This window comes from Sapajus apella, unplaced genomic scaffold (genome assembly GCF_009761245.1).
Source record: "Sapajus apella isolate SASKATOON/1434 unplaced genomic scaffold, GSC_monkey_1.0 scaffold8, whole genome shotgun sequence".
Lineage (NCBI taxonomy): Eukaryota > Metazoa > Chordata > Mammalia > Primates > Cebidae > Sapajus > Sapajus apella.
In genome coordinates, this window is record NW_022436948.1 from 14116503 (window position 1) to 14122397 (window position 5895).

The 5895-nt window shown below is 49.7% G+C and overlaps 1 pseudogene; it reads right to left on the reverse strand.

Moving 5' to 3' along the window:
• Positions 1-4786: 4786 nt before the first annotated feature.
• LOC116550614 lies at positions 4787-5385 on the reverse strand (annotated as a pseudogene).
• Positions 5386-5895: the final 510 nt, after the last annotated feature.

Genomic DNA, 5895 nt, shown 5'->3' on the forward strand with positions numbered 1-5895 from the left:
CTGTTTGGGCTGTCTGTATTGTTAACCTAGAAAAGACAATACTTATGAAAGTGTTACTGTGCCAAATACCGCATCCTCAAAGGGGTAGGATTGGGGGTGCAGGGGTCAGGTTCATGCCTTGGGGCCCACTGTCACTGAGAAGGGCCTCTGTGGTGCCTCTTTATCTTACCTACACTCCTAAGCCCCTTGTGCAGGCTTTACCAAGGGGGGCTCACAGGAGAAGGGGAGTAAGGCAGGGGAGAGTTAACTAAGCAAGGACCTCACCTCACGTCTGCTAGTTCTGCTTCTCTCTCTCTCTTTCATTCTTTTTTTTTTTTTTTTAGACAGAGTCTTGCTCTGTTGCCCAGGCTGGAGTGCAGCGGCGCAATCTTGGCTCACCGCAACCTCCACCTCCCAGGTTTAAGTGATTCTCCTGCCTCAGCCTCCCAAGTAGCTGGCATTACAGGCGACCGCCACCACACCCAGCCAATTTTTGTATTTTTAGGAGAGAAAGGTTTCACCATGTTGGCCAGGCTGGTCTCGAACTCCTGGCCTCAAGGGGTCCTCCTGCCTTAGCCTCCCAGAGTGCTGGGATTACATGTGTGAGCCACCATGCTCAGCCAAAAACATAATAATCTGACACATGCTACAACATAGATGGACCTTGAGGACATTATGCTAAGTGACATAAGCCTGTCACAAAAGGGCAAATACTTTATGATTCCACTTACATGAGACAGCTAGAGGAGACAAATTCATAGACACAGAAAGTATAATAAAGGTTTCTGGGAACTAGAGGAGCAGGAAAATCGTTAAATGGGTACAGAGAATTAGCCTAGGATGATAGAACAGTTCTGGAGATGGATGGTGGTGATGGCTGAACTATAAGGTCTGACCGCGCCATGAACAGCATGGTAATCTCTGTGGCCTGCACGTACAGCCCCGTGAGTTCCTGGAAGAAACCATCAACCCCTTCAGCACCTAACTAACATGAGACATTCTTCTCTTTTTTCTTATTCTAACCTCAATTGACAAGGCCTTTGTGGCCGACCTTGGCCAACCTCGTGACTCCACACCCTACGACCCCCTCCCAGCTTGCATAAAACCGCCAACTATAACTTCTGTAACTGTCCACTGTTTACCCCAAACCTATGAAACCAACTCCTATCCCTCCGCCGTCCACTGATGCCCTTTTTGGCCTCAGCCTGCCCGCATGGTGAATAAACAGCGATGTTGCTCACACAAAGCCTGTTTGGGGGGGTCTCTTCATTCAGAACATGAAGTTTAACATGAATAACAATGTGAAGGAACTTAATGCCACTTTGTACTCTTAAAAACGGTCAAAATTATAAATGTTATGTTGTGTGTATCTTACCACAATAAAAAAAAAAATTAAAACAGAGCCTCCCTAGCTGCTTCCCACAGGGAGGCACTGCCAGGGCTCTGTCTTCAGGGTGGGTGATGCCCCAGGGTTGGCCATCCCTGCTGCCATCGCTCCTTGGAAACTCGAATCATTTCACTTGGTTTCCACAGTGTATTAGTTTTCTCATGCTGCTATAAAGAACTGCCTGAGACTGGGTAATTTATAAAGGAAAGAGGTTTAATTGACTCACAGTTCTGCATGGCTGGGGAGGCCTCAGGAAATTTACAATCATGGTGGAAGGGGAAGCAAACATGCCCTTCTCATTTGGCGGCAGGAGAGAGAAGTGCAGAGTGAAGGGAGGAAGCTCTCATAAAACCATCAGATCTTAGGAGAACTCACTTGCTGTCACAAAAGCAGCATGGGGCAACCGCCCCCATGACCCAGTCATCTCCCCCGAGGTCCCTCCCTCCACACATGGAATTATATTTCGAATCACAATTCAAGTTGAGGTTTTGGGTTGGGGACACATGGTTTCAGCGATGTCATCTGATCGCACCACCCCTTTGAAGCCCTGCACTCTTGCCCTCGCAGCCCCCAGGCTTCTCCCTGCTTCCCAGCTCCATCCTCCTGGGCCTCCCTCCTCCCTTTCCTTCCTCTTGTCCTCACCTTGCCAGCCCAGGTGCCCAATCCAGCTTTTCATCCCTTGAGCTGCAGCAGGGCTAAAGAAGGCTTAGCTGAAGTTTTGGTGATGCCATCGCCTGACTGCCTGGCATTGGGTAAGGGTAGGAGCTGCGGCTGTGCCCTGTGTATCAGGGCTGGCGTGGCCCAGCTTGACCTCATGCTCACCTGACACCATTGCCCACAGCTCAGGGCCCCCATGCCTGGGCCATGCTGCTCTTCCATTGCCTCTGCCACACTCTAAGGTGGTGCCAGTACAGCATGAAAGCTGAGAGTGCAACCCTAGAGCTGGATGGCCTGGGCTATTCCCTGCTCCACTGCTTATCAGCTGTGGAACCTTGAGCAATAAGTTAACCTCTCTGTTCCTCAATGTTCTGGTCTGTGACACAGCAATAACAGATGTGTCTCAGGCTGGGCACGGTGGCTCAGGCTGTAATCCCAACACTTTGAGAGGCTAAGGCAGGTGGATCACCTGAGGTCAGGAGTTCAAGACTAGCCTGGCCAAAATGGCAAAACCCCGTCTCTATTAAAAATAACAAAAATTAGCTGGGAGTGGTGGCGCGTGCCTATAATCCCAGCCACTTGGTAGGCCGAAGCAGGAAATTCGCTTGAACCTGGGAGGTGGAGGTTGCAGTGAGCAGAGATCGCACCACTGCACTCCAACCTGGGCGACAGAGCAAGACTCCATCTCAAAAAAAAAAAAAAAGTGTCTCAGAGGATCTTAACAAGGAGTTGAAGGTGATGGTGTCACATGTTCCCCATGCCTGCCTGGTGACCCTCCTTTGTACTCACTGCAGTCTCTCCTTAGTCCCCTTTTCCTTTCCTGTAAGAGGTCCACCCATTAAAGGCAAGCTCTCAGACAGAACTGATTCCATCTGATGCTTTTGGTCTCTCTTCCTCACCCCACATCCACCTGCCTTCCCTCCTCTCCCCTGCCAATCATTCAAAGCTCCCGGAACCCTTCGAGTGCCATTCCAAGTGTCATTTTTTCCAGCACCTTCTCCAGGCCCTTGAGCTGGCCCGGCGAGCCCTCTCCTCTCTGAGCCTTTCTGTCTTGCTGGTCAGCAGCACTCCATAGGCGAATAGTCTGCAATTGTGTCATTTGCTCCTTTTATGCCCAAGGGAAAATAAGCTTTTTACATGGAACACAGGACTCTTCCTTATTTCTCTTTGTTTCCACGGCCCCAGTAAAAAAGAGCTGTAGCAGATGCTGTGGATGCCTTAGTCACTTGGGCTGCAGCTCACAGGTTGCCTGGCCCCCTGGCCCCCTTGCCTCGAAGTGGAACCCCTCTGCAGTGCAGTTCGCGCCCCAGAGCTCCCCCTGGGGTCAGCCTGAAATCAATCTCCAGCTGAAACTACAGCCTTGGTCAGTTAACTCCCTCCCCTGCCAGCCTGCTCCCTCATGCCCTCCTCCCGAGAGCCTTCCCCTGTAAGTCTCTGGAACAAGAATCCCTCTCTCAGTCTCTGCCCTAAGACACCAGCTAACACGGACTTGCTTCTTACTAGTTATTATTTTAAGCACTCTACCTATGTGAATTCATCCAAAAAACATACCTTAAATAATAATAATTCATAACCTGTATCTCTTTTTCACCCCTACAACCCAATGATGACTTGCTGACTGAGGGATTATAGCAGCCTTCTAGCATTCTGGTGCCTCACTATCCATTTTCTCTTCTGTTAGAATTCTTTTTTTTTTTTTTTTTTGAGATGGAGTCTTGCTCTGTTGCCTAGGCTGGAGTGCAGTGGCCTGATCTCGGCTCACTGCAACCTCCGCCTCCCAGGTTCAAACACTTCTCCTGCCTCAGCCTCCCTAGTAGCTGGGATTACAAGCACCCGCCACCACACCCAGCGAAATTTTTGTGGTTTTCATGGACATGGGGTTTTACCATGTTGGCCAGAATGGTCTTGAACTCCTGCCCACAGGTGATCCGACTGCCTGGGCCTCCGAAAGTGCTGGGATTACAGGCGTGAGCCACCGGGCTCAGCGTACTGTTAGAATTCTTGATTTTCCTCTAAGGGACCGCCCCTACTCCACTCTCAGTTCCTGTGGTTGGAGTGGTGCCAGCCTATTCCCCAGGTTCAGGGGTGGGCACATGATCCCAGGCAGACCAATGAAACCAATTCCTGCCATTTCACTGCACCTACCGAGAGTTCTCTCCCCACTGAGATTGCAAAACTGGGAGGAAGGAAGGTTAGGAACAGGGCTGCTAGCAGCCGTTTTGCTACCATGAGGAACGTTGGCCCAAAACTGAACCCATCAAAGAGGAAAGTAGAGCTGGAGAGAAGCGGGGTGCCAGCTAAGCATTTGGGTCCTGCTGCCCCAGCTCTTCAGTTAATAGGCCAACAGGTGATCTTTTCTTTTTTTTCTCACAAGCAATAAAAAAAACCTGTATTTAACCAGAAAAAAAAAGCATGTCAAATCAGTTCTCTCCATCAACAAAGAAATAAAAGTAGGCAAAGATCAGGATTAGCGGCGGAAGACTTTATGCCACTTTACAGCTCCACTTTATGGACTAGTGGCATTTTTCAAATACTATTACACAGATCCCATTTCTCCTTTTTCCCTTCTAAAAGTATCCCACGTTCACCATATGAAACAAGGTTTTATGGAATAAAAGTATTCCGTACTAGAAACAGTGAGAAGGAGATCCTGGAGTCTTCCCTGATTCCTCTCTGAGCAAATTAGACGGTTCACTTGGACCAAAGGACTTTCTTGCCCTCAGCAACAGAAAGGCTCTGCAACAATCCTAAAGCGTCGTTATTCTAGGCAATTCCCTTTACAGTAATGGTCATGGAAGCTGCGGGGGGTGCGATCCCGGCCACCGACCTGTGCCGGGTTTTCTTCTTTCGCGTTTTATGGCTGCTGTGGTGACTCCCTGAGGAAGGAGAGGAAGCAGCCTTCTGGGGTTTCACCGCCTCACAGACCCATCCAGATCCTCAGGGTCCTCCTGGCTAAGCTCGTTTTCCTGATCGTGGAAGTCTTGAGAAGTGTCACTTTCTGTCCCACTTCCTGGCGCCCTCTTTTCAGTGAGCGGGTCCTGAACTCCGGGCAATGCGCCTCCCGCAGCTGCTGAGGTAACAGGATTTACTGAAGAGCCGCTCGGCTTCCTTAAACTTCCGGTTCCTTCGATCATTTTTGCTATTGGAGTTTTTTTGATTGGTCAGATACCGATCCCAGCCACGAATAATACCGCCATACATCTGAGTGTCTTCCAGGTAGCTTCCCTCAAAAGCGTAGATCTGTCGCTCCAAGTTCAGCGTTTCCGCCAGCTCCTGCTTCCGCTTCCGGAGCTCCGCCCGCTCCCGCCGGGTGCCGGGGATCTGCGGCTGCGCCGCCTTGTTGGGCATCGCCATGCTGGGCCGAGGCGGGCGGCGGCGCGAGGCTGGGGACGGGCGATCTTTTCTCATTAAATCCAGCGTGAGTCAGATTTTGGTCACTCACACTGAAATTATCCTAATACAGTTGGCTTTCCTAACAGGATGCAAATGAACATTTATGGGAAAACGATTGTGTAACAGGACCAGCCTATTCATGTAATGCTCATGACCTCATAGATTTTCAGAACCACTTTGACAGATAAATTCTTGATAATGTTGATGACTAAAAGTTTTTGTTTACATGTGTTCTAGAAGAGTTTCCAAAAAGCCTACCCCAAATGCTTTTTAAGGTTCTAACATTTAAAAAATCATTTTTTCGGCTGGGCTCGGTGGCTCAAGCCTGTAATCCCAGCACTTTGGGAGGCCGAGGCAGGTGGATCACGAGGTCAAGAGATCGAGACCATCTTGGTCAACATGGTGAAACCCCGCCTCTACTAAAAATACAAAAAATTAGCTGGGCATGGTGGTGCGTGCCTGTAATCCCAGCTACTCAG